Genomic DNA, 27,914 nt, shown 5'->3' with positions numbered 1-27,914 from the left:
GAAACAGTCATTCCAATACTCCTTTCTCTAGATCAAAAAAAACATCAAGGTTGTCCATTCCTGATATCAAGAAATGTGCTTTTAGCAAGTGTGACAATAATTTTTATTCTCCTCTACTAAAAATAATAGCTGATGTTTACTGAAAACTTATCAGGTACCATTGTGTAAAGGTCTATGATATTACTTAGTTGAATTTTTGAACATTGTATACATAAGCAAATGGAATTATTGAGAGATTAACTTGCCAAAAGTGAAACAGCTTAAAGAAGCAGTACTAGAATCTGATTAATGAGAGGAAAAATTTATGAGTTTACTTTGATCTTAACTCCTACACACCTGCAATACCTAGAAATTGGGATCCCTATAATGCAAGTGGATGGAAGTCACTTTCTGTAAAAATCTCTTAAGTTTTTCTTAGGCCTAACCTTTATCAGCTAACTCAAGATACAAGAACTTCTGTGATGATTTTTTTTTTATAGGATTGGGAAATAAAACATGTTAACAGTTACGAATGTAAAAGTAGAATGTCTAGCTCATGAAAACTACAAAAGAGTATTCAAATAGCTAGACTGTGGAACCAACCCAGATGCCCTTCAATAGATGAATGGATAAAAAAAAATGTGGCATTTATACACCATGGAGTATTACGTAGCATTAAAAAATGACAAAAACATGGAATTTGCAGGGAAATGGATGGCACTAGAGCAGATTATGCTTAGTGAAGCTAGCCAATCCCTAAAAAACAAATACCAAATGTCTTCTTTGATATAATGAGAGCAACTATGAACAGAGCAGGGAGGAAGAGCAGGAAGAAAAGACTAACATTAAACAGAGTCATGAGATGGGAGGGAAAGGGAGAGAAAAGGGAAATTGCGTGGAAATGAAGGGAGACCCTCATTGCTATACAAAATTACATAAAAGAGGTTGTGAGGGGAATGGGAAAATAAACAAGGAGAGAAATGAATTACAGTAGATGGGGTAGAGAGAGAAGATGTGAGGGAAGGGGAGGGGGGATAGTAGGGGATAGGAAAGGTAGCAGAATACAACAGTTACTAATAGGGCATTATGTAAAATTGTGGATGTGTAACCGACGTGATTCTGCAATCTGCATTTGGGGTAAAAATTGGGAGTTCATAACCCACTTCAATCTAATGTATGAAATATGATATGTCAAGAGCTTTGTAATGTTGTGAACAACCAATAAAAAAAGAGTATTCAACAAAGCTTAATATTAAAATAAATGGTCCTGATATTATAGTGTACATCTTCTAAATTTTACTCTCAATCACTAATATTATTATTTTTTTTTAAAGAGAGAGTGAGAAAGAGAGGGAGAGAGAGAGAGAGAGAGAGAGAATTTTTAATATTTATTTTTTAGTTCTCGGCGGACACAACATCTTTGTTGGTACGTGGTGCTGAGGATCGAACCCGGGCCGCACGCATGCCAGGCAAGCGCGCTACCGCTTGAGCCACATCCCCAGCCCTCACTAATATTATTATACTATAGAAATTTTAAAATATGAAACTGTTTACTGGGTGCATCAGTATTGCTATTATTGTCTAGAATTCTCCTACAAACAAAAAAAATTAAATATAATTTTGGTTTATTATTACATTATAATTTTACATAATAGTTGTTTTCATTGTGACATATTTCCATATGCATATATTATAATTGACTCTAATTTATTCCCTCATTCTTTCCCTTGACCTCATTACCTCCCTTGTCCTACTCCCCTTCATCTACTCTTCTGGTCTTCTTTTAATTATTTTCCATTTTGTAATTGGTGCATTATAATTATACATAAATTTTGGATTCATAGTGGTATATTCACTATTCGTATAGTATAATTTTCCAGTGGTATTCCCCAGTTCTTCCTTTTTCCCTCCTTACTCCATTTTTATCCCCTAATTCACCCCTCTGACTTTCCTATTTCCCTGAAATTCCTCCCCTTTTATGTCTTTTTTCTAACTTCTTTATCTGAGGGGAAATTAATTGACCAAAAAAAAAAAAAACACAATAACTCCTCAAAATCAATTACTTTTTTTTCTGTAAGCACCACATTGCTTCCAATTATTATTTTTTTTACATTTGAATCAAATGGGTTATAATTTCTCATTTTTCCAAGTGTACAGGTTGCAGAGTCACATTGGTTATACAGCCACATTTATACATACAGAAATACTAGTGTCTATTTTATTCTGCTGCCCTTCCTATCCCCCCTTCCCCACAGAAGATGAAAGGAGACCCTCATCATTATACAAAATACATGCATGATGATATGAGGTGAAAAAAAAAGAAATGTGTCACATTAGATTGGGTAGAGAGAAGTGATGGTAGGGGAGGGGAGGGGATGGGAGGCTTCCAAATTTTTTAAATGAAAGGTACATTGGGTCCTTTATCTTGGAAGAAATTCCAGTGAACCCTTGAAATATAATAACTTTTCTCTCCTTATCATAGAGAGATATGTCAGAGTTATATTTTGATGTACATTTGAAAATATATGCCACAAATATCCAATCAAAATTCTAGTGCAAACTAATAATCAGAAGGTTGTTCAAATTTTCTTTTACCTATATAGAATTTACTGCTTATTATTTGCTTATGTAATAAAATAATAGATTAGTGATGGCTTTAGTGTGTGTGAGATCAGTAGTCATTTCTCTTAAGCCCACATGATTTTTCTATGAATATTAACAGAGAAAGAATTAACTTCTTTCTAAAATATTAAAGTTCATAAAACAGATTTTGTTTTCTAAAATTAAAAGCCTATTTTTAAAAATAATTTGCCTCTCTAACATACATTATGTAAATGTATGTTTTCAATCTTTTTTCCAATTTAGAATGAAAGTGGCTGACAATTAACTAAAAATAATTCTCAGCAAATATTGTGAACATTCAGCACAAAATGGAGCAAATATAAAATTTTAGTGAATACAAGAATATTATTAAATCTTTTATTATGAAGTGGAGTACCAGAAATTAAATTTAGGAGCAATTGAACACTAAGCCACATCCTAGCCCTATTTTTTATTCTTATTTAGAAACAAGGTCTCACTGAATTGACTAACATCTCTCTTTTTCTGGCTTTGAACTTGTGATCCTCCTACCTCAGTCTCCCAAGCCATTTGGATTATAGGCATGCGCCACCACACCCAGCTAAACCCTCTCTATCGTACTCATTAATCTTCATCTAGTTTAATTAAATAAATATGTGGCACCTGGCCAATTATTCCTCACACTTGAGATGATTCCTATGAGCTTATTCTAATGACTGAAAGCGGTTCCTGAAGAAGAGCTAATGTAATAAGAAAGCTGAGGCTGCCACTTGCCTCTTATTGTTGAGAGCAGATGGTCTAAGTACTGAACACTAAGTGCTGGTTTCAGATCATTTCAGCAAATTAAATTACCAAGAACACCACCCAGTCTTCATTCAAGTTTGAGAAGGGGATAGACAATCATGTTTTGTGTTTCAGGAGCTGTTTCTTCTTGGTGGTTGTTTATTTTAGAAAATATTATTAAAATTTTGGTCACAAATTGTTCAAGATAGCAGCATTTCACAGTTATTATTTAATCAACTATTTATGTACTAATTTAAGAACATTGAATTTTCACAAATGATAAATAACAAATAATAAAAATAATAGATGACCAATATTTATATCTCTAATAAACCTATAAAATATTTATAATCTTTCATAAACTGGTTACTGTAGATAACATTTAAGTCAGTTGACATAGTAACTTCACGAAAATATTTAATAGGGCCAAAGAGTGATCTCAAAAGTGGTATGTGGAAAAGACTTGGTGTAATTTATTTGATATAGAAAAGATCAAAATAAAAAGTCATATATAGAAGTAGATTGGGGACACATATTTTGACAATATGTGTAAAAACAGTAATTTTTCCAAGAAAAATAATGTATGTAAAAGAATTTTAGCAAAACAGATTACCAAGAATGAAACCCATTTGGATGCTTGCAATATTCAGAGCAATAGACAACTTTAGCTTAAAAGAAAAGGGTGTTCTATTTTGAACATTACCATATTAGCTAAGAAAAATATCCAAAAAAAAATTTTTAAAAAGTTGAAGAAAAATGTTTTTATCCTTAACAACTTAATGTGAGCTACAAGTAAACAGTTTTTAAGGTTTCATAGAGTTCAGAAATTTGGATATTATAATGTCTTTTCTGCTTATTTTCCTCCAGGCTGAGCAAAAACTAGACACCTGAGAAGAATGTGGTAAAGTAGAAGGAGTTAGCTCTTGGAATTAAGCCCTGTGTTCAAACTCCATCTCTGCTAAAATCCCAGTGATGAAGAACCTCATGAGTCACAGTGTTCAATATGGAAAACAACTTTTGCCCTGAGGGATTGTTAGAAAAATTAAATTAGACCTATCTGATTATCTTATATAATATCTAAAGTTTACAACCTGTTGCATATTTTTTAAGTAAAAAAATGATGAATATTGTATTTTTAAAAAGGAGTGATTTGGGCTGGGGATATGGCTCAAGTGGTAGCATGCTCGCCTGGCATGGGTATGGCCCGGGTTCGATCCTCAGCACCACATACAAACAAAAGATGTTGCATCTGCTGAGAACTTAAAAAAATAAATAAATATTTAAAAATCTCTCTCTCTCTTTCTCTCTCTCTCTAAAAATAAATAAATAAATAAAATAAAAAGGAATGATTTGTTCCTCTACAAATCGTTCCTTTACTTAGAGGTTCAGTTGTACTTAAAGCAAAGGCTAGGATGGAGAGATTTTTCTCTTTATTTTTATAACATCTTATCCAATTTCAAAGTTGCACAGTAGGTATTCCTTTTTTAATGAAAACACATTAGGAAAGTGTTCTTCAACTTTACTTGAAAAACATTAATCTGGCCATTGTGGAAATTGCCTGTAATGTTGATTTCTTAGGAGACTGAGGCAGAAGAATCATAAGACTGAAGCCAACCAAGAAAACTTCATGAAACTCTCAGCAACTTAATCATGTGCAGTCTCAAAATAAAATTTAAAAATCTAAATAAAAAGACTGTGAATGTAGCTAGATGTAATTATGCAGCTGAACCATTCAATAAACTTTGTATTTCAATTTTTACTCTATCAGCATTTAGGAGAATTTTTTTCTCATAAAAAATTTAAGATAAAGACTGGGGATTAAGTTCAGTTTTTAGAATGCTTATCTTGCATGCACAAGTCCATGGGCTTAATCCCCAGCACTCTACACATACACACACACACACACACACACACACACACACACACACATAAAGTTAAAATAAGCCAGGTATGCTGTCATACACCTATAATCCCAGCAGTTTGGGAGTCTGATGCAGAATTACTGTGAGTTCAAAACCAGCCACAGCAACTTAGCAAGGTTCTAAGAAACTCAGGAAAATCTTAACTCTAATAAAATACAAAAGGGGGCTGAGGATTAGACTTAGTGTTTAAACACCCCTGGGTTCAATCCCAGGTACAAATTTTTTTAAAAAGACATGTTTGCAACATTTGTGAGATTCAGAAGAATTCAGTAATAGAGGCAGCAAACTCTGTATTATAGAGTAATCTCTAAAATAAAATGGACCAAAAAAATAAAAATAAAAAAATAAAAAATAAATAAAAATAAAATAAAATAAAATGCACCTATTTTCAAGTGTGGGCTAAACTAACTACAAAATAGGTAATCTAGGAGAAGTCACTTAACTTCTCTGAATACAGTTGTTTATATAATTAAAAAAATAATACCTCTGAATAGTTATAATGTATAGTGTCTTCAAACTAATACCTAACATACTATTAGACCTTAATAAATGCTAATTTTACTTGTACTAATACCATTACTATTAATTAATTATAATATATTTCCAAATTTGGATGTAGCCCTGCCTGTGACTTATTAATGCCATGGCATAATTTAGATGTAAGGGTATAAATGGTAAAAAAAAATTAAAGCATTTACTATTCTCTAGTTACTAAATTCTCATTGTTCAGAATACATTTGTTAAAATACTCTTTCTTGATGTTTGATAAATAACAAAAAAGAAAAAAAAGGGACAATTCTCTTTATGTTTTATGTTATCTGCCTTAAAATTTATTGTGAAAGACAAATACTTTTAGATATTCCTAAAACATATTCCAAATAAGTCAGTATCCAAATGTGTCTGTACATATTATGTACACAGATATAGCTCTTGCTCTCTTATTGGGACCATGACAAAAACATTTGTCTACTCTTTCTTTTTGACTACCCTCCAACTTGAGTAACATTTTCTCCAGAGTAAAAGTCACACTATCTGTAATTTCTCTACACTCATGTAAAAATAATATCTTATGAAAATGTAATGTCTAAAAGAGCAGGAACCAGATTATCACATTTTTCATTGTATCTCCTATATTTACTCCAGGGCATGATGAAAAAGAGAATGTAAATAAAAATGTTGAATACATAAACATTTGAATCATTTTTTTTTTTTTTGCAAAAACAAAAGAAACACAAAGCTCACTTTAGGTATTACTCTAATGATAGAGGCAAATTTTTTTTTAGTGTTAGCATTGTGTATAAAGGGTATATTTGTTACTGGAGATAAAATATTTAATGATAACTAAAATGAGTGTGCAGTATACTTACTATATTTTGGTCACAATATGATGATTATTATACAGAAAAAGATAACTTTTCTTCCTCTGCAGGCCTCTTATGTTTTACTCATCCATCAAACAGCAGAGACCTACTGGAGCACACATATGATTACAGCAATATGCATGTGTTGTCATGAGAAGAAAGAATTTTTCCACAACGAGAAAATCCCCCAGATCAGTTTGTCATATCAAGAATTATAGAACTATGTTTTTTAAGTAAAACTATAACTTAGAATTGGAAAGAAATGTAAGACTATATTGTATCTAATTCAACAGCATTGTGTTATTACTGATCAGCAAGGCAATTTGACAAAAAGCAGTTTTTAATACTTCACCATACACATTTTGAAATATAAAACTTGAATTAGTTTTGTAAAAAATTTCATGAGATGCTTAATTTTCAAATGTGTGTTCTGAAGTAGTTTGTTTTACAGTACTTCTTCTCCATATCTGAATGATTAACACCTTTGCATCCTTCACTACCACATATGCTTTGATCTTTTAGTATAAATCTTGGTATACCCAAAAATAGATTCTAAAATTAACATTTTATAATACTTGTTTATGCATATGCATCCAAGTATCTGGTCTTCAATTGATTAATTTCTTTTATTTTTGGCAATTTTAGGATAAACTGCAAAAAAAGCAATTTATATTCCTTTAAATACTAAGCATGCCTATCACTAACTACAGTTCAATATTCTTCTGCTATAAAAAGTTACACAAAGAAAACCAAATATACAAATCTGAAGAATAAATTCACCAATATCTGCCAAATTTATGCATTTTTGTACTCTAAACACCTATCAAAATATAGAAAATCATCAGTTCAAAAAGTTCTATTTGCTTCTTATTAGTCATTATTTGAACTAGCAAGTATGGTCTCCATGTGTTGGTCCTAAATTACATCTTAACTACAGACAGAAAATCATTAATTCAAAAGCTCATGAATGCCAAATCCAAATTTATTTAACCCTAATTATTTGAAAAATATAGATGTAAGTAGCAAAATTCTTACTACTCACATCCCACCTGCTTTGGACACCTAGCACCTAATATCCAATTAAAAAAGAGCATGGTTAAGAGACCTCAAAATGATACCACCCTTCAGATTTTTATAACCCCTGCCATACTACTAGCTAGATCACCTGGGCAAATAATTTCCAGAGACACTTTCTCTAACTCTTTTCTTCCACATGAGTTCACTTGAAATTCTCACCTTCTGGATAATGGCTTTTTGTCATAATTCTCTGGACAGTTTCAGGCTGTGAGGGGTTTCCTTTAGGGTTTGAACACAAGGACATGGTTAACCACTAAGCCACATGCTCAGCTCTTTTCTTTTTTTTACATGATCCCTGTTGGTTGCTTACAACTTTACCAATTTGCTGAATCTGGTATCAAATACTTGATCCTTCTGCCACATTCACCAAAGTTGCTAGGATTATAGGCATGCATCACCACACCCAGTGGAACACAGTTTCTTATGAAACTCTGTCCCATGATTGTATTTTCATGCCTTATAAGCATCCAGAACCCCAAATTTCTTACACTAGTCAATTTCAACTCCATCACTCCAGAAACAATCACTATTTTCATATTTTCTCAACTGATAATTTGTTTGTGCTAGAATTTTATATAAAACACACCAGAGTTTATGTATTTTTATATAAGATAAACTTTAGTTATCCTGTTTTATTATTACTTCATGGTACATCTATCAGTAATGCATTAAAGAATTTCACTGAATCCTGTCAATGTATAAGTAAATTTTTTTCAGAGTGTAGCTGTTTTTCTATTTGTAGATTCCAAACTACAAATTTGAACTATTATGAATAAAATGTTACTAAATGCTACTTTTGTGACCTATTTCTTCACTTCCCTTGGGTAAAGCTTCTGAGTGGAAATTGTTGAGATTAAGATTTGGTGTCAATGTTTAATTTCAGAAACAAAAATGAAAATTGTAAATTTGTTTTCCAAAATTTTGGGTCCATTTTATTTAATTAGAAATACCACAGGGGATTTCCAGTTCCTCCACAATCTTGCCCATATGAGGGGTCATTAACTTTTTGTATTGTAACCAGCCTAATAGATATGTAACAACATATCTTTAAGATTTTTTTTATTTTATTTTTTTTATTGTTGGTTGTTCAAAACATTACATAGTTCTTGATATATCATATTTCACACTTTGATTCAAGTGGGTTATGAACTCCCATTTTTTCCCCGTATACAGATTGCAGAATCACATCAGTTACACTTCCATTGATTTACATATTGCCATACTCATGCCTGTTATATTCTGCTGCCTTTACTATCCTCTACTATCCCCCCTCCCCTCCCCTCCCCTCCCCTCTTCTCTCTCTACCCCCTCTAATGTAATTCATTTCTCCCCCTTGTATTATTATTCCCTTTCCCCTCACTTCCTCTTGTATGTAATTTTGTATAACCCTGAGGGTCTCCTACCATTTCCATGCAATTTCCCTTCTCTCTCCCTTTCCCTCCCACCTCTCATCCCTGTTTAATGTTAGTCTTCTTCTCATGCTCTTCTTCCCTACTCTGTTCTTAGTTACTCTCCTTATATCAAAAAAGACATTTGGCATTTGTTTTTTAGGGATTGGCTAGCTTCACTTAGCATAATCTGTTCTAATGCCATCCATTTCCCCCCAAATTCAATGATTTTGTTATTTTTTAATGCAGAGTAATACTCCATTGTGTATAAATGCCACATTTTTGTATCCATTCGTCTATTGAAGGGCATCTAGGTTGCTTCCACAGTCTTGCTATTATGAAGTGTGCTGCTATGAACATCGATGTAGCAGTGTCCCTGTAGCATGCTCTTTTTAGGTCTTTAGGGAATAGACCCAGAAGGGGAAGAGCTGAGTCAAATGGTGGTTCCATTCCCAGCTTTCCAAGAAATCTCCATACTGCTTTCCAAATTGGCTGTACCAATTTGCAGTCCCACCAACAATGTACAAGTGTACCCTTTTCCCCACATCCTTGCCATCACTTGTTGTTGTTTGACTTCATAATGGCTGCCAATCTTACTGGAGTGAGATGGTATCTTAGGGTGGTTTTGATTTGCATTTCTCTGACTGCTAGAGATGGTGAGCATTTTTTCATGTACTTGTTGATTGATTGTATGTCCTCCTCTAAGAAGTGTCTGTTCAAGTCCTTGGCCCATTTGTTGATTGGGTTATAAATATTTCAATGACATAATATAAAACATATTTGAAATGCATGGAATTTTAAACCAATCTTTTGACTCTGTAAAAATGTATTAATGATGAACCCAGCCTAATTCCAGTTTAAGTTTGGGAATCACTTTGTCAGAAAGTTATAAAAAGATTATTTCTGTTTTCTGAAAGAAAACTAGAATTTCTCTTTGTCCTGATCATATTTTTATGTTTTGAACTTGCTTGGAATTCCTACCTGTGTCTTTAACTCACCCATGCCTGGCTTTCTCTGACCAGATATCAATCCTCTCTAAAACCTTAGTGGTGCCTCATAAATCCTTGTTTCCCCTGACCAAATAACAACTCTCTAAAATCTCAGTAGCAACTCATTAATTCTGATTTGGGGAGCAGAATTTATTTTCTACCTTGAAATGTTAAGCATGTAGATCATTAACCTGCTATCTGTCTTCGTACTATGCTTGTCAAAATCTTGTTAGCTGCATGTATCCAAGTCACACCTGTCCTTTATAACTTTTTGTGTTGTAAAATTTTTTTCCTGGAGATCAAGGGGGATGATCTCTAGCATGGGGTTTTTTGAAGAGACAGTCCTGGCCAGCTTTTGTGTACACAATACAATCTTGCTTTAATTTTAATTTAAAATTGGAGTTGGTTTTCTCTTCTTTGTGTTCTGGTTCAACAGTAATCTATTTTTACTTCACTGTCAATAAAACTAAGAACAAAACAAAAATCCTGTAAATGAACCAGGTGCATAATAATGGCCATACTTAACTGAAGCACTGTATTTATTATAAAATAATATAATCTTAAAAATTAAAAGATAGTTCAAATATCAAGGGAATTTAGGAGTTAGAAATTTTTTTTTTCAGAATATAGGTGGTAAAATAGGTAAATGGAGCATGTGCTGGGAGGAAGACAAGAGTATTTGCAGAGGAATCAGCAGAGATTTGAGTCTCTCTGCGGTATGTTTTGCACAAAATAGAAAATGTACAGCATAAGTATATCAGGTGATGTGCAAAAAAAATCACAAAAATGTTTATGACAAAAAAAATAATATCCTTAGCAATTATTCCCAAAAGGTAGTCTTTTGTCAGGAGTAAACACTTGGACAGGAATGGAAGTCTTTGTACTATTTTTATGTAGTTTTACTCCTAGTGGATAATCTTTGCACCATTTCTCCATTTTACTGGTTGGGATTAATTCCAATTTATATATCTGCTAAAAGTGCACTGAAGGCAGAAAAATATTAATGACTCATAGTTAAATCATTTGACCTTTCCCTTTTTAAACAAACAAAAACTCTGCATAAACCATCTCTTAATGTCTGTATCTCTGGTATATTAGCAGCAATTGACTTATAAATTATGATATGATTACTTGTCTCTTTATATACTTATAGACTATGAATTTGCTGCTTAGCATTTAGGTATAATATTCTATTATGTTCTCTACTTATTTCATGTCTCTATGCCAAATTTTATGCCACACTCCTAGTGTGTGCCTTAATCACTCTGTGTAGCAAGGTAGGATCCATGTCTTATTTCTGACATTTTGTCCCCAGAACTGTGCTTAAAGGGGAATATGTAGAGGATGATTACCTAGACAAAAACAAAACAAAACAAAAAACAACAATAAAAAAACTATTTAATGTTATATTTCATTCATACATTTATTTATATATTTATTTATGTGTATTATTTGTATTTTGAAATTCTGTTCTGTTAGTTTTTCTAAAAAATAAAGGGAAAAAGAATGCAGAAAAGATGAATAATTAATTTCATACAATTCATTTCTTATCATCAATAATTAATTATGATGAATTAGTATTGGGCTGAAAAATAAATAGGAAATTATGTGGGGCTTATTGCACAAAAGAAACTTGCAGCTGACCCTTTAGGTTGGGTAATCAGGTGCCACTCAGCTGCAAGATTTTTTTTTCTTTTTTTAAGAGAGGCAGAGAGAATTTCAATGTTTATTTTTCAGTTTTCAGCAGACACAACATCTTTGTTTGTTTATGGTGCTGAGGATCGAACCTGGGTCACACGCATGCCAGGCACCCTCCGTTATTTTGGCCTAATGTCCTCACTCCATGGGTGCATCCTCCCCCAAGCGGAGGGGTCCATGGAAGAGGGATAACTTAACCCTTATGGCAAGGGCAGAAGATGGTTGGTCAGATCTGTTACTTATACTTTTATATAAGAAAGAGAGATCTGTGGGGATGTAAACTTAAGAAATAAGCCTGTGAGAAGGGTGGAACATCCTTTTAAATGTTGGCAGCGTGGTCTTCCATCTCCAGACGATGATAGTGGACCTGTATGGGCTTAGAGGCCAAAATATTAATCTGTTCTTTAATAAATTGTACAAGCCTGTTTATAATGCAGGGTCCTATGGACACCATTAAAAGTAAACCCAACAAAGGGACTAATAGGAGAAGAAGGTAGGGTAGAAATCCATTAAGCCCAGTCCAGAGGGGATTTTCAAATAGTTCCCTTCATCTCTTTTCTAGGTCTTCTTGAAGCTGCTTAATTTTAGTGCGTACTATGCCTGATTTATTGGCATAAAAGCAGCATCGTTCCCCTAAGGCCAAGCAAATACCTCCCTGGTTAGCTGTCAGCAAATCTAAGCCTCATCTGTTTTGAAGGATCACATCTGCCAGGGAGTCTATTTTGTCCTGTAAATCTTTAATGGTTCCTTATAGAGTTTATACATCATTTATAAGTTATTGAGACAGGCGACAGTAAGAGTGTATAGCCATGCCTAAGCCAGCTGTACCTGTGCCCACAGCAGCTGTTATTCCAAGGCTGGCAAGGAGTGGTAAGGCCTGTATTGCCTACCTGTGTCTTTTGACTAAGGTGTCTAGCCTAGGAATGGGTAGAGGTTCATCTCCTGGGACAATAATTATATCAGGGAGTAATAAGGCAAGAACACAGCCACCGGTCCAATTCGCTGGAAGCCTGGGGAAGGCTGTTTCCTTCACACATAAAAACTGTGCCATTGGGGGGACAAATAGTTGGGGTGGGTGAGGAATAATTTTGTACTGTTGAGCAATTTCCAAAGGAAGTAACCCCAACATCAATATCATAGGTATTATTCTGCATCGCGCCTAAAAGACATAACGTAAAAGTGCCTATAGGCTGTACTTTAAAAGAAAATCCGGGTTGGCATGTATTATCACTGTCTATGATAAAATTAATAGGAACTGCCATAGGAATGATTGCCCCTGTTGTCATGGAGAGCCTGCAATCACCAGCAAGGGTGGGGTTGGAATTATTAAGCAAGGAGAAGGTAGTTTCAAAAATATCTAATGTATTGGTATCTAAATCTGGGAGCTGGGATTTAGGCAGTATTAAGGGATGATATGTGAGCTCAGGGATTTGGGGTTTCAAAAGTTTGATTATCTGAAGATGCTTGACAGCATCAGTGGGTCCTCCACCATCAGAGACCCCTATAGGGGCCTTAATGGACCAGCAGGTGGGTTTACCAACAGTGCCTTGGCATCCAGCTGACTGGAGCTTGGTGTATTTGCCTTCTCCTCCCCGGCCAAAGAGAACGGGGGTATAATGAATAGTGGTCCCCCCTGCTGCATGAGTTTTAGTTAGGATGGCTTCGAAAAATTGTTCTCCCTGCTTGTTAACACAAATTGAGGCCGACGCATAACAAGAGACATGCATCACCTGGGTATGAGTGCAAGTTGCAGAACAATTTTGGAGAGCTTTACTTGTACTGGGGGGAATAATCTTTGGCTTGTTAACACATACCCATTTAGGCTGTTGAACTCCTCCGAGTTTATGGTCAACCTCGGCACGGAGGTAAGCCAACTTAGTCACGCAGTCAGCAGTCTGGGTCCAACTAGTGGGAGCCTGAGTCCAAGATCCTCCCTTGCATTTGCAGGGGGGGGCAAAAAGGTACTCCATGATGTTGAAAGGTGAAAGGCCAAGGCCTCCGTGTACAAACCTGTTCAACAGAAGTGCCTTAAGCAGGATCCTCACACAGATTGTTGGCTGCATCTGAAAAAGAGGAAAATTTGTCCTCAGGGGGAAGGTCTCCGTCCCTGGGTTGAGGTAAGTCATTAACCTGTTTAACCAGGCATTCTGGTAACCATCTTGGGGCTGCTTGCTCTTGGTCCAAAACACAAGCTGAGCCTCGTCCCCAGATGAGGATAGGATCTGGGCCTTTCCATTTATTTGTAAGGGGATCACGCCACATAACAGGTGGGCAAACAGAATTGGACAGGGGATGCCAGTGTCTGTCTGCAGCCGAATTGCCTTCACTGTCTAGGGTAAGAAAATTAAGGGCAAATAATGCATGGTTAAGGCAATCCCTGGGAGTGGTAAATACAAGGGCGGAAGCCTTAAGGCGGGTTAGCCAAGTCTTTAAGGTAAGGTGGGCACGTTCCACAATGCCTTGGCCCTGAGGGTTGTATGGAATTCCAGTAGTATGACAAATTTGTTTAAACTTGGCACTGGTATATGCAGGACCATTATCTGTTTTAATATGTATTGGTTTACCCATTACGGAAAAGGCTGAAACAAGATAAGAAAGGACATCTTTGGTAGCCTCTCCAGAATGTGGTGATGCAAAAATAAAGCCACGTTTCTATAGAAACGTGTATATATTTGGTTTTTCCAAATTCAGGAAAATGAGTAACATCCATTTGCCAAACCTGATTGGGCAGTAATCCTTGGGGGTTAACTCCCAAGTGTTGAATGGGGAGGGAGACAGCTCAAACAGGATAACCTTTTACTATTTCTCGCACCTGTTGCCTGATAATTTTACAAAGTAATCGAAGGCTCTGGGAATTTAGATGGTGAAGATTGTGTAACTCTGTGGCCTTTTGAATGGAGCCAACAAAAATTGGAAAGATGGAACGAGTTGCCGCATCAGCTTGATTATTACCTTGGATAGCTGTGGCCAGTATTTTTATTTATCCAGTGAAATCATTATCAATAATGCCAGGGAAGACCTGAACACCTTATAAGGTAGTAGAGGCTCTTCCAAGAATAAGGGCACACGTATGAGATGGAGGGGCACCCATAATTCCAGTGGGTATTATCTGGGGCCCTTGCATGGAGTCTACTATTGTTCCGGTGGTGGCACAGAGGTCCAATCCTGCACTGCCTGGGGTGGCTCGTTAGAGGGAGGCAATTGTGGAGAAGGATTTTGAGGTAGGTTGGGAGTTTGGGAGGGAACAAACCTTATTGCCCCTGGGTTTGTCCTGGGGGAGGTCGGGGCCAGGGGCTGGCCCCGAAAGGAGTTTCCTGAGAAGCAGGAAGAAATAGGCTGTCCAAAGGCATTTGTCTTAGATCTACACTCATTGGCCCAGTGATGATCTTTACCACATCTTAGGGCAAAGGGTGGCTGGGGGCGGTTTAGCCCCGGTTTGAGGAAACGCTATCCCTAGGCTTTGTTTGCCTGTCGGACACTCGCGTGCAAAATGGCCAGGTTGTTTACAAGTAAAGCAAGTACGTGAGCCATGATTGCAAAAGGCCTTGGTAAAGATGGCACCTATGGCAAGACCCATGGCATGGGCTGCACCCACCCCAGCACAGAGTCTAATAAAATCAGAAAACTCCCCTTTATCCTTATGTGGTCGAAGAACATCCTGACATGCTGGGTTGGCGTTTTCAAAGGCAAGATGTTTTACAAAGGTGCTTTCGCTTTGGCTTGGTCCAAGCAGGCATTCAGCAGCTAGGTTGAGCCGGGCAACAAAGTCGCTATAAGGCTCATCAGGCCCTTGTCGAATTTTTGCCAGGGAAGTGGTAGCTAAGCCCTTTTGAGGGAAGTGTCTCCAAACATGTAAGCCAGCCGTCTGAATCTGCGCCAAAAGTCCAGCAGGGAAACGCGCCTGTTTAGGGTTAGTGTCAAAAGGTGCATTGCCCACTAGCTTAACATAAGTCCAGGATTTAGAGGAGGCCTTAGTTAAATTTTTTTGAGCAGTTTCCCGACAGTGCTCTTTGAAATCTGCATTCCATAACAGGAAGTCTCCTGCACTGAGGGTAGCTCGGGCTAAAAATTTCCAATCATTAGGAGTAAGCCATTGTGTGCTGTGGCTTTCTAATAAAGCCAATGTATAAGGCGCAGTGGGGCCATAGTGAGCACAAGCCTTTTTAAGTTTTTCAAGAAAACGCAGGCTTAATTTTTGTAGACACTCTGGGTTCCTTTCTGCTTAGGGGTGAACTCCTCATCCTCTGAGTCTTGATCTTCCTTTTGTCCTTCCCTCGCTTCCTCCCCTTGATCCATTTCCCCCGCTTCCTCCTCTAGATCCTCCTCTAAGACTTTGTCCTCAGTCTGGGCGGGCTTATCAGTCTGACTGTGGGTGACTGGGAAGGTGAGAACAGGCTGATGGTGCGGCTTAGCCTTTGTATTAGACCGCCTTGGGCCAGCTCGCATTGACTCCGTGCCTAAGGCTAATGAGCTAAACTCAGAGTCGAGGGATCTTAATTCTTTTAAAAGTTGGATCTGTTCCCATCTATGTTGGAGAGACTCTCGCAAGGGAGCCAGGTTAGGCAAGGGCAGTGGGGAAAAAATATCTGGGGGAGGGCAGTTGGCCCCTGAAGGGCCGGAGCACAAAAGGCAGGAGGGATATAGGAGGGAGGTGGATGTGTAAGTCCTATAGGCTGTGGCGGTTATCTCACCTTGTACAGACATCCAGAGCTTCCCCATCCCCAGCATATAAATATCTCTGTGTGAACAATAAAAATTTGCAGCTTGATCAGAACTTTTGTCTTGCTGTCATCCCTCGTGTCTCTTGTCCCTTCATTCCTCCCCGCCTAGGTTCGCCAAGCTCATTGATGTGTCCTGCTGGTCAGGACATTTGGCGCTCAACGTTGTGTACTGGGAAAACTGGAATTCTGAGAAGAAACCTCATGCCTAAGGCATTTTAACCAAAAGTCATAATTTCTAGGTTTGGATGTTGAAAATTATGATACAAGTTTAAGACACAATTTTCAAAATTTCATCTTTATATTTTCCTACACTAGAAAAACTTGCTCACACAAAACTGAAAATAGGATCTTATTTGATAATATAAAAGTTACCATCAGAAGAAATTCCTTCAGGATCATTAAGCTACTTCCTTTGTTCTGAAGTTCCTAAAGTATAGTATTAAGTTACATTAAATCACCTGAAAATTTTTTTTTTATTGTTGGTCATTCAAAACATTACATACTTCTTAATACATCATATTTCACAGTTTGATTCAAGTGGGTTATGAACTCCCAATTTTACCCCGTATAAAGATTGCTGTATCACATCAGTTACCCTTCCATTGATTGACATATTGCCTTTCTAGTGTCTGATGTATTCTGCTGTCTGTCTTATTCACTACTACCCACCCTCCCCTCCCCTCCCCTCCCCTCCCCTTTTCTCTCTCTACCCCTTCTACTGTAAATCATTTCTTCCATTTGTATTATCTTGTCTTACCCCTCCTTTCCTCTTATATGTCATTTTGTATAACCCTGAGGATCGCCTTCCATTTCCATGCGATTTCCCTTCTCACTTCCTTTCCCTCCCACCTCTCACCCCTGTTAATGTAAATCTTCTTCTCAAGCTCTTCGTCCCTACCCTGTCCTTGTTTCCCTCCCCTTATATCAAAGGAGTCATTTGATATTTGTTTTTTAAAGATTGACTAGCTTCACTTAGCATAATCTGCTCTAATGCCATCCATTTCCCTCCAAATTCTATGATTTTGTCATTTTTTAATGCAGAGTAATACTCCATTGTGTATAAATGCCACATTTTTTTTATCCATTCATCTATTGAAGGGCATCTAGGCTGATTCCACAATCTTGCTATCGTGAATTGTGCTGCTATGAACATCGATGTAGCAGTGTCCCTGTAGCATGCTCTTGTTAGGGCTTTAGGGAATAGACCGAGAAGGGGAATAGCTGGGTCAAATGGTGGTTCCATTCCCAGCTTTCCAAGAAATCTCCATACTGCTTTCCAAATTGGCTGCACCAATTTGCAGTTCCACCAGCAATGAACAAGAGTGCCCTTTTCCTCACATCCTCTCCAGCACTTATTGTTGTTTGACTTCCTAATGGCTGCCAATCTTACTGGAGTGAGATGGTATCTTAGGGTAGTTTTGATTTGCATTTCTCTGACTGCTAGCGATGGTGAGCATTTTTTCATGTACTTATTGATTGATTGTATGTCCTCCTCTGAGAAGTGTCTGTTCAGGTCCTTTGCCCATTTATTGATTGGGTTATTTGTTATCTTATTGTCTAATTTTTTGAGTTCTTTATATATTATGGTTATTATGGCTCTATCTGAAGTGTGTGGAGTAAAGATTTGTTCCCAGGATGTAGGCTCCCTGTTTATCTCTCTTATTGTTTCTTTTGCTGAGAAAAAACTTTTTAGTTTGAGTAAGTCCCATTTGTTGATTCTAGTTGTTAACTCTTGCGCTATGGGTGTCCTATTGAGGAATTTGGAGCCTGATCCCACAGTATGTAGATCATAACCAACTTTTTCTTCTATCAGATGCCGTGTCTCTGATTTAATATCAAGCTCCTTGATCCATTTTGAGTTAACTTTTGTGCATGGCGAGAGATAGGGATTCAGATTCATTTTGATGCAAATGGATTTCCAGTTTTCCCAGCACCATTTGTTGAAGATGCTATCCTTCCTCCATTGCATGCTTTTAGCCCCTTTATCAAATATAAGATAGTTGTAGTTTTGTGGATTGGTTACTGTGTCCTCTATTCTGTACCATTGGTCCACCCTCCTGTTTTGGTACCAGTACCATGCTGTTTTTGTTACTATTGCTCTGTAGTATAGTTTGAAGTCTGGAATTGCTATACCGCCTGATTCACACTTCCTGCTTAGTATTGTTTTTGCTATTCTGGGTCTTTTATTATTCCATATGAATTTCATGATTCTTTTATCTATTTCTACAAGAAGTGCTGTTGGGATTTTGATTGGCATTGCATTGAACTTATAGAGAACTTTGGGTAATATCACCATTTTGATGATGTTAGTTCTGCCTATCCATGAGCAGGGTATATTTTTCCATCTTCTAAGGTCTTCTTCTATATCTTTCTTTAGGGATCTGTAATTTTCATTGTATAAATCTTTCACCTCTTTTGTTAGGTTGATTCCCAAGTATTTTATTTTTTTGGGGTATATTGTGAATGGAGTACTTGTCCTCATTTCCGTTTCAGAGTGTTTGTCGCTGATATACAGGAATGCCTTTGATTTATGCGTGTTGATCTTATATCCTGCCACTTTGCTGAATTTATTTATTAGCTCTAATAGCTTCTTTGTGGACCCTTTTGGGTCTGCTAGGTATAGAATCATATCATCTGCAAATAGTGATAATTTAAGTTCTTCTTTTCCTATTTTTATGCCTTTAATTTCTTTCGTCTGTCTAATTGCTCTGGCCAGTGTTTCGAGGACTATGTTGAACAGAAGTGGTGAGAGAGGGCATCCCTGTCTTGTACCAGATCTTAGAGGGAATGCCTTCAATTTTTCTCCATTCAGAATGATGCTGGCCTGTGGCTTATCATAGATTGCTTTTACAATGTTGAGGTATGATCCAGTTATCCCTAATTTTTCTAGAGTTTTGAACATAAAGGGATGCTGTACTTTGTCGAATGCTTTTTCTGCATCTATCGAGATAATCATATGGTTCTTATTTTTAAGTCTATTGATGTGGTGAATAACATTTATTGATTTCCGTATATTGAACCAGCCTTGCATCCCAGGGATGAATCCTACTTGATCATGGTGTATAATTTTTTTGATATGTATTTGAATCCGATTCGCCAGAATTTTATTGAGGATTTTTGCGTCAAGGTTCATTAGAGATATTGGTCTGTAGTTTTCTTTCTTTGAAGTGTCTTTGTCTGGTTTCGGAATCAGGGTGATGTTGGCCTCGTAGAATGAATTTGGAAGTTCTCCCTCTTTTTCTATTTCCTGAAATAGCTTGAAAAGTATTGGTGTTAGTTCCTCTTTAAAGGTTTTGTAAAACTCTGCTGTATACCCATCCGGTCCTGGGCTTTTCTTAGTTGGTAATCTTTTGATGGTTTCTTCTATTTCTTCTATTGTTATTGGTCTGTTTAGGTTGTCTATATCCTCCTGACTCAATCTGGGCAGATCATAAGACTTAAGGAATTTATCGATGCCTTCACTATCTTCTATTTTATTGGAGTATAAGGATTCAAAATAATTTCTGATTATCTTCTGTATTTCTGAAGTGTCTGTTGTGATATTGCCTTTTTCATCCCGTATGCTAGTAATTTGGGTTCTCTCTCTTCTTCTCTTCGTTAGCATGGCTAAGGGTCTGTCGATTTTATTTATTTTTTCAAAGAACCAACTTTTAGTTTTGTCAATTTTTTCAATTGTTTCTTTTGTTTCAATTTCATTAATTTCAGCTCTGATTTTAATTATTTCTTGCCTTCTACTTCTTTTGCTGTTGTTTTGCTCTTCTTTTTCTAGGCTTTTGAGATGAAGTATGAGATCATTTATTTGTTGGTTTTTTCTTTTTTTGAGGAATGAACTCCAAGCAATGAATTTTCCTCTTAGAACTGCTTTCAATGTGTCCCATAGATTCTGATATGTTGTGTCTGTGTTTTCATTTAACTCTAGGAAGTTTTTAATTTCCTCCTTGATGTCTTCTAAAACCCATTGATCATTCAGCAACCTATTGTTCATTCTCCAAGTGATGCTTGATTTTTCCTTCCTTCTTTTATCATTGATTTTCAGTTTCATTCCATTATGATCAGATAAGATGCATGGTATTATCTCTACCCCTTTATATTGTCTAAGAGTTGCCCTGTGACATAATATATGGTCTATTTTTGAGAAGGTTCCATGTGCTGCTGAGAAAAAAAGTGTAACTACTTGATGTTGGGTGGTATAGTCTATATATGTCAATTAAGTCTAGGTTGTTAATTGTGTTGTTGAGTTCTATAGTTTCCTTATTTAACTTTTGTTTGGTAGATCTGTTGAGTGGTGAGAGTGGTGAGTTGAAGTCTCCCATGATTATTGTATGGTGGTCTATTAGACTCTTGAACTTGAGAAGAGTTTGCTTGATGAACACAGCTGCACCATTATTTGGGGCATATATATTTATGATTGTTATGTCTTGTTGGTGTATGGTTCCCTTGAGCAGTATGAAGTGTCCTTCTTTATCCCTTTTGATTAACTTTGGCTTGAAATCTATTTTATTAGATATGAGTATGGACACTCCTGCTTGTTTCCTCAGTCCATATGAGTGGTATGATTTTTCCCAACCTTTCACCTTCAGTCTATGAATATCTTTTCCTATCAGATGCGTCTCCTGTAAGCAGCATATTGTTGGGTCTTGTTTTGTGATCCATTCTACTAGCCTGTGTCTCTTAATTGGTGAGTTTAAGCCATTAACATTTAGGGTTATTATTGAGATATGGTTTGTTCTTCTAGCCATATTTGTTTACTAATGTTACTAAACCTGATTTGTTATCCTCTTTGACTACTTTCCCCCCTTTACTGTCCTACCTCCCATAGTTGGTTTTCAATGTTATTTTCCATTTCCTCTTCCTGTAATGTTTTGCCAAGGATTTTTTGAAGAGATGGTTTTCTAGCTGCGAATTCTTTTAATTTTTGTTTATCGTGGAAGGTTTTAATTTCATCTTCTATCCTGAAGCTTAATTTTGCTGGATACACGATTCTTGGTTGGAACCCATTTTCTTTCAGTGTTTGAAATATGTTATTCCAGGATCTTCTAGCTTTCAGAGTCTGTGTTGTGCGATCAGCTGTTATCCTGATTGGTTTACCCCTAAATGTAATCTGCTTTCTTTCTCTTGCAGCTTTTAAAATTTTCTCCTTATTCTGTATGTTGGACATCTTCATTATAATGTGTCTAGGTGTGGATCTCTTAAGATTTTGCACATTTGGCGTCCTGTAGGCTTCTAGGATTTGGGATTCTGTCTCATTCTTCAAGTCTGGGAAGTTTTCTTGTATTATTTCACTGAATAGACTTTTTATTCCTTTGGTTTGGAGCTCTGTGCCTTCCTGTATCCCAATGACTCTTAAATTTGGTCTTTTGATATTGTCCCATAACTCTTGGATGTTCTCATGATTTCTTAGCAGACTTGCTGAGCTGTCTATGTTCTTTTCCAGTTGAAATACTTTGTCTTCATTGTCTGATGTTCTCTCTTCTAAGTGATCTACTCTGCTGGTAGTATTCTCAATTGAGTTTTTGAGTTGGTTTATTGTTTCCTGCATTTCTAGGATTTCTATTTGTTTGTTTTTTATTACCTCTATCTCCCTGTGAAATTGATCTTTTACTTCCTGGATTTGTTTGTCAATGTGATCTTTCATTGTCTGATTTTGCTGTCTCATGTCTTCCTTGAGACTCCAGATCATCTGAAGCATATATATTCTGAACTCTTTATCTGATATTCCATCTGTTGCAGCTATTACCTCTTCTAAAGTTGAGTTGACCTGCATTGCCTGTATTCCTTTCTTTCCTTGTCTTTTCATACTGCTGGCGTTTCTTTCTGCTTGGTGAAACTGTTGTGTTTTGAAATTTTCTCTCTATTTATTTATATTGCTCTTGTATAGTTGAAAAATCACCCTTGCAGGGCAGGTAGTGGCTGTGATCCTCCTCCAATTGGTGTGATCCGTCTACCACGCTGGCAGGCCCTAGGTCTGCTCTGCTGGTCGGTCAAAGGTCCGCCTACCCAGCAGGCACGAGGGGCACCTCTGTCACTCCGCAGGTTGCTGGGCCTAACCTCCCGATGGGTCGAAGGTTCGCCTAGCTTGCAGGCACTGGGGGAGGGGTCGGTTCCGCCCCTCAGCAAGCCACCGGCCCTGTCCTACTTGTGGGTCCTGTCTGCGTTCCCTGCAGACACGTGTAGCTGTTCTGTCACTCGGCAGGTTGCTGGACCTGACCCGCCCGTGGGTTGCAGGTTTGCCTAGCTTGCAGGCACTGGGGAGGAGAGATATTAGAAGGGGAGGGAAGAAGTCACTAAATAGAATGAGTGTAGGCAGGTAGAGTTCAAGGAAGGGGGAATAGGAAAATTGAAAAGAAGTGAGAAGACAAAAGAAAAAAAAAGTGAAAAGAAAGAAAGAAGAAACGAAAAAAATAAAAATTTAAAACCAAAAAGAAAAAGAAAAAATTTTATAATGATAGTAAAAAAATGGAAATTAAAGTTTAAAAAATAATAGTAATACTAATAAGATAAAAAGAATTTAAAAAAATTGAAACCATTAATAAGAAAGTTAAAGAACAACAACTACATCAACAACAAAAAGTGAAAATAAAATAAAAAATAAAAAATAAAAAAATACTAATAATAATCATTAAAAAAAAATAATAATAATACATGCAGTCATATAGCTCGATTAACTTCTCTTCCAGTTGGTGGAGCTATGCCCACTGGGCCAGGCTTCTCTTCTTGATAGGTGGGAACCAATCACTGTGCCTCAGCTCTTCTTCCCAGACTGTGCGGGTCTCCAATCCTGAGTGCCTAGGGCCTTCTCTTGTGGTTCCTCAAGCCAGGCCCCTCTCACCTGTGACACTCACCACAATACTGACTACACGCCAGGTCTGCTGCTCCTGGGAGCCCTGTTTTCATGGGTGCCTGGGCACACCCTTTCTGTTTGCCTCCCTCAGACCCTAAGTTTGTAGGGCTTGGGGCTGAGGGCCCCCAGCGAATTTGTTTGCCCTCAGGTAGCAGCAACTCCCCTGATAGCTGGTGCAAGGGACCTGTTGTCAGCACTGGTGATAGCGATAGCTGGGAGTCCTGCGCCGCTAGTCCTGTGTCACTCCTGATTCCCTGGGTCTGGCTGTGGTGCTCAGTTGGCTTTTACCTCTTTGAGTTCAGGTGGGCCGACTAGTTATTTCAGTGGGATCATTAGTGCTGAGTCACATAAAGCAGGCGAACCGGAGCTAGAATGCAGCCAATTCAGGCTCGGTGCGTTCTGAGAAGGCTAGACTGTTCGCCCGGGGTCCACTTCAGCTCAACCGTGCCTAGTGGTCCTGAGCGAACAGTATTTTGACAGTTTACTTCTCCCTATGCCCGCGCAGCTGAAGGGGTTAGAGACTTGATCTCTCCGCGTCCGCCGCCATGTTGGATCATTTAGATTTTAAATTGTCACTCATCTTATCAGCTGTTCCATTTCACTCGGCAGCTCACTCTCGCAGTTAAGAGTCTGTTCTAAGGTGCTCCGCGGAAAGCTGTGTCGGCAGCGGCCGTGGCGGCAGCGGCCAAGCTGTGGCCTTCGGGACCCCCGTGGAGGGGGTGCGGGCTGGGGGAGGGGAGGCAGCGCCTCGGGGCCCGCGCGGGCCGGGTACTGGGCACGCGAGAGAGCAGGTGGGGTGGGGGAAAGAGATTGAGATCTAGATTTAGGGAGTGAGCGTGGGAGGAGAGATGGCGGGGGAGAAGCGAGGCGGAGAGGGGAATGAGAAGGGGCCCAGGGAGCCCGGCAGCTCGGGGGCTGCAGCCTTACTGCTCGCGCTGAAGTCGTGGCAGATTCACTCCATCTAGGCCCTTTTCTTGACACGGTGCTGAATCCTTGTCGACAGATCCACCTGAAAAAATTTTAAAAGAGAACCACACACTACCATGTATATCCAAAATTAAGCTTTGAAAATTTCCAAGACTGTTGCTAATTAATGTCATTTCAATATGCCAGACCAATGTTTTAATTTAACACCTTTTTTTTCTGAATCTTACACACTGAGGGGAACAGATATCATATCATAATTTACTATCCTTGCCCAAGTTAATGTACTGGTACACCTAGTGAAATCTTTTCAGGCTACGCAGTTCAAAAATTGATGAAAAAATAAAACTAAATGATTGGGAGTTACTTGCCAACTTGGAAGTAGAGTTCTTTAATTTTCCATCCAAATATTTAAGTTTTCTAGCATGAACTATCTGAAATCACAAACTAAACAATTACTTAAACCCAACTTTTAACTGCAAGATTGTGCAATGCTTTAGAAACCCATTCAGATACCAGATTGTTACAATAAAAAATCATCTTTTAGATATACATTCAGCCAAGATCATCCCCAAGAAACAATCTATAATATCAACACATTACTGCATTGATTGTCCCTTTTTTAAGTAGACAGAGGTGGAGTAATCCTTAAAGTGCAGGTAAGGAAGAGGGAGTTCCCCAAAGCAAAATCACTTTGGCAGCTGCTGGGAGTCTTTCAGTCCCTCCTTTTACTTACAGGATTAGTTCCTCTGGTTTTGTCTGACCCCAGGCACCAGGCACTCTCTATATCTCCTAACTTTTCAGTAGTCAGCTCCCAAAAAGGTAATCCTCTGCTTACAGTTGTCTCGAGTGCTAGGCTTCCCCAAGAAGGCAGAGCGGGGACTCCTCTAAAGTCCCCTCTGGGGTGCCAAAATTTATGACTGAATAAATTCGGTTCCCATCCCCAAAGCCAATTAATGCCAATTTAATAATGAGGACAGGGTTTTGAGAAAAGTTAAAGCGAGATATAAAAGTTCTTAGATCCCTAGCAGGCATTTCCCTCTGCAGTGGTTGCACTCAACCCAACTGTGGGAAGAAAAGGAAACACTGCTTTCCTAATCTCCCTTGACAAAGGGGAGTAAAGTTTATCAAAGTTCTTTAAAACACAGCTAAAAAGGGTGTAAAAGGTGAGAACAGAAAAGCTGTTCTATTGACTTTTGGTCCCTTACAGGAGAAGCATACTAGGGACATTCTTAGGCTAAAATTTAGCTAAAGTTACCTCCACACATCTAAGGCAGATTGGAACTTGAGACTCTGCAACTGTCCAAAGTAAAACAATACCATCACACTTAACAGAGACACAAAGACACACAAAGACATAGATTCCCTTTTCATATTGTCAAAAAAACGAAAGTGGGTGCTGGCCCCAAGCCAACTGGGGCCTTCCCTTCAGACAAACAAATTGGGGGAGCATCCCCTTCAGATTGGGTCTGACGACCCCAGATTGGGAGATTAGTTCTCTTGCCATGGTGTTTGGGTGGAGACAGACAGGACAATAGAAACAAACACACATAACACAAAATTCGCAGTGCGGCCACAGAATTCTCAGTGTGTCGTGGATTGCTACCCAGAAACTAAAGGCTCAGGCGGACCACGGATCCGTCAGCTACAAAATACTTTACCAAATACTTCACAAAATACTTTACTACAGGCAATCCACTCAGAACCCAGAAAGGGGCTGAGGACGTCTCCCACAAACCCTGTCGGCTGCCCTTCGGTGCATCCACCTGGACCTTTTGCCGACCTCACCACACAGAACCATTACTGCATGCATCCAGAGTTCAGAAACTTACACATCGGCAATGCCTTTACTTACCGGTCGGGTTTTCATCACCTCTCGATCGGGGTGTCTGTGTAGGCATATTAGTGGGATCCTGGATGAGCCCCCATATGTTATGCTCAAATTCTGGACCCCCAAAGACCACCAGAGACCCAAGATTAATGTAAGCAGCAAAGAGGTGTTTATTGTGAGCGAGCTCAGTCCTCCGCACACACACACAGCAACAGGTGACGCTGAGAGGCCCTGAGCCCAGGGTTTGCAGCAGTTTTATACATTCTTTGGAGAGGGCAGGGACTTCACATACATCATAGCAAATCATCACACACCGCAGGAAAATCACATAACAACTCTAAAACATGATTAGCACATTCACTGGCGGGAACAAGTTGGGTAGGGGTGATTGGTCAGTACAAAAGGGGTATTCGTTTGAACTGATTGGTTTGAGCCAAGAGGGGTGTAAGTGCTGAACTACATGGTTTCCCAATATGTTATCAACCACCATAAACTACTGTGAGGGTCATCTGGCATCCCAGGTATTTCCCTGAGTCATGGTGATTGGTGGCTGCTAGGGTGCTGCTATGGATCCTCACCTAGACTGACTGAGTCAGGGACACCTGGCACAGCAGATCTCTCTGTTATTTGTAGATAAATAACTTAGCAGGGTGGGAATGTGCTTAGGAGTGCTCTGTGGGTTTTTCCAAGAACAAAGGCCATGTCCCTTCCTTGGACAGGCTTTGCTCTGAGATAGAGGCTGGTTTTTCACACTTACAGAAGAAAACCTTGCCTTAAAATAATAGCAGCCTGAAGCTCTGAGGTACATTTCTGAAATTCTAGCCTTATTAATGCCTGGATTGGATAATATTACCTGTCACTCAAAAAGAAGGCTCACTGTCTCCAATTCAATGCACATGATCTGAAGCCCTTTCCAATCAAGAGCATTTAGTGAGAACTATCCAATCCTGTGTGTTATCAGGGAGGAGAAGGATGGGCTTTCACTATTACTTCTTGTCTCCTGAGTCTTCTATTTTTGTCATGCTTCAGAGTCCCAGGTTGCTCTGCTGTGCAGGAGCTGAAGATCCCAAGCCTGACTGACTCCTGAGTACCAGGCAATGGTGAGTGTGCAGTTGCCTGGGGAGGAAGGCTGGGGGAGAAAGACTATTGGAACTACAAGACTGGCTGTGGTGGGAACAGGAGCTAGAAGATAGGGACTCTGGGCACTCTCTGAAGTCTGTAGGCCTATGTCCTCCCCTGTGGCACTATGTTCTTAGTCCTCCTGGAAAACCAGGTGTGGAGCATGTCAGTGGCAGAGACTCTTTGCTGCCTTCCTTATGCTCAAAGGTAATCCTCAGCCCCTGCCTAAAATACTCTGTGGCCAGTGTGTTTCTGCAGCCCAGTGTCTTCCCAGATGCTGGAGATTGCCAGGTAGAATAATTATCAAAATCAAATCTCCACAGCCATTTTCCTGCAGGAGAGGAGCTGTGGTTTGTGGGTTTTATTATACATAGTTTTTTATGCTCTTTTTTAAATTGGATATACTATGACCAAAAATGTAATTTCTAATTTCCTCTTGAGCTAGCTAATTTTTATTTTGACTTTCTTTAATTTTTACTTTATTCTATTATTATTATTATTATTATTATTATTATTATTATTATTTTGTTGTTGTTAAAGTTAGTTTATCAAAGGGATACTTTCCTATTGAGCCATATCCTTGGTAGGTTTATATTTATTTTGAGACAGGTCCTAGTTTAGTTTCTGAGATTATCCTTGTTATGGTTTGATTTATCTATACTTTGCTATTGCAATAAAGAATACAGTTTTTACATACATAT

The sequence above is a fragment of the Urocitellus parryii genome, chromosome 3, assembly GCF_045843805.1.
Source record: "Urocitellus parryii isolate mUroPar1 chromosome 3, mUroPar1.hap1, whole genome shotgun sequence".
In the NCBI taxonomy this organism is placed as follows: Eukaryota; Metazoa; Chordata; class Mammalia; order Rodentia; family Sciuridae; genus Urocitellus; species Urocitellus parryii.
This window is presented reverse-complemented; position numbering follows the sequence as displayed.